The sequence below is a fragment of the Eptatretus burgeri genome, chromosome 4 (genome assembly GCF_056783735.1).
Source record: "Eptatretus burgeri isolate ZD-2024b chromosome 4, Ebu_testis_v1, whole genome shotgun sequence".
NCBI lineage: Eukaryota > Metazoa > Chordata > Myxini > Myxiniformes > Myxinidae > Eptatretus > Eptatretus burgeri.
Genome location: NC_140964.1, coordinates 95532355 through 95534714, shown reverse-complemented (window position 1 = coordinate 95534714; position 2360 = coordinate 95532355). Strand labels below are relative to the sequence as shown.

Genomic DNA, 2360 nt, shown 5'->3' with positions numbered 1-2360 from the left:
CATGTATAGACACAAATATATCTAAATATACATTAATATATATATATATATATATATATATATATATATATATATATATATATATATATATATATATATATATATATATATTTTCTTCTTCTTCTTTCGGCTGTTCCCGTTAGGGGTCGCCACAGCGGATCATCCGTCATGATCCGCATACTGATTTGGCTTAGGTTTTACGCCGGATGCCCTTCCTGACGCAACCCTGCTCGCCTATTACGACACAGAGATAAGGATTGGATTTTGCCATGATTCCGGGCTGCCCTACACCCTCTCATAGCGAGGCCCAGCACAGAGCTCCCATCCTCAAGCAATCCTCCAACCCAAGCCTCCAAGTAGCCGGATTACGGGCGCACGCCACTACGCCCGGCATGTATGTATGTATGTATGTATGTATGTATGTATGTATCTTCTTCTTCTTCTTCTTCTTTCGGCTGCTGCCGTTAGGGGTCGCCACAGCGGATCATCCGTGTGATCCGCATAGTGATTTGGCACATGTTTTACGCCGGATGCCCTTCCTGACGCAAACCTGGTCGCCTCTTACGACACAGGGATATGGTACACCTATTTTAACCGGGGTATACACTGGCCCAGTATACTGCTACTCATTTCGCTGACCTCGGAAGGATGACAGGCTGAGTCAACCCCCTGGTGTATTAATTCAGTGGCCCAACGGGGCTTGAACTCAGGACCTTTTGGATCCCAAGCCACTGCCCTAACCACTGCGCCAACACCAGGCTTGTATGTATATATGTATGTGCATATATATATATATATATATATATATATATATATATATATATATATATATATATATATATATATATATATATATATATATATATATATATATATATATATATATATATATATATTACCAAGCTTGCACACTAAAAACTCGGCTCGCCGTCACATGATCCCTATGAAATTGCTGTGGTATTTAGCGGACATGCCGCCAATGTTTGGGAAGTCTTGGCGTTCCATAGTACCACTTGCATTTTGCACAATGCGTATTTTTGGCATTCCCCGTGTACGGTCTGTCATCTGCTACCAGCTATGTTGTACTGCTATCCCGTGCATGGGCACGGGTATCACTCGTATATATATATATATATATATATATATATATATATATATATATATATATATATATATATATATATATATATATATATATATATATATATATATATATATATATATATATATATATATATATATATATATATATATTGTGACGTCCACGGGACTTGAATAGTCCCGACAACGTAGAATGAGCCGAAACTATGGAGGCGGTTTATTTATTTATAACCCAAACATGGCGGTTCTAATTGCTCTACCGCAAACGGGACGAGGAAGGTGGCACGAGTCACTTTTCACTGAGTTGATGATGTTTATTCGTTTTTACTATTAACCAGAAATAACAAGACTCTTCAAGAAGAGGGATCCGGGGCGATTCGACGGGATGGTGTGGGATCGGGCGTGGGGAAAAACACAGACAATTCCAATGAATATACAGATCTTAATCCCTCTAAGGCGCCAAGCACACACACACACACACACACACACACACACACACACACACACACACACACACACACACACACACACACACACACACACACACACACACACACACACACACACACAAACACACACACAGAACGTAGCTATTTCTGGTGGTCAGGCTGGACCGTGGTGTGGACGCAACTGTCCCTGGATCGGCGTCGGACGAGCTGGCCTTGCTCTCGTCAGGGGGGGGCAGGAGAAACCGTGGTGCTGTCGACCTCCTGGTCTTGGCCCAAGTCCGCTCACAGCCGCCAGGGAACCAGTTCTGGTGCCAAGTTGCGAGCAGGAGAGGGAGGCAGGTCCGCCCACCGTTCGACCCCGTACTCCGAGTCAGCAGAACCCCAGAGCCAACCAAGGTGAGGCACGAGGCTCAGCAAGGCTCCCAGACACGATGAGGAACACGATCGAATCAGCACAACAACAAGGATGCTCTCCGCGCAACAGCCTCCACACCAAAAAAACACAATCGTTTTTGTCCCGATCTTCTTCCTCTTCCTTTTCGACCCCGAACAGAACCTTTTTATTCTCCTGTCCTCGTCACTTCCAATCGAGCCGTTTATTGGCCCACCGCCGTCGCCTTCTGCCAATCGTGATCACGGGGCGGAGCCATCCGCTGCACTGTCCGGTGACGTCACGGCCAGTCTCCAGAGAATACCAAAAGGGGTTTACGCAGACACACTTACCCTATCCCGTGTCCCTATCTAATTACGTGACAATTATCATTTCCCCCTTGAAGAAATGAACATTTACTAGACACTTATCACCACTGA

At 44.4% G+C, this 2360-nt stretch overlaps 1 pseudogene; it reads right to left on the bottom strand.

Moving 5' to 3' along the window:
- Positions 1 to 251: 251 nt before the first annotated feature.
- Positions 252 to 392, bottom strand: LOC147028711 (signal recognition particle RNA; annotated as a pseudogene).
- Between the last annotated feature and the right edge of the window lie 1968 nt (positions 393 to 2360).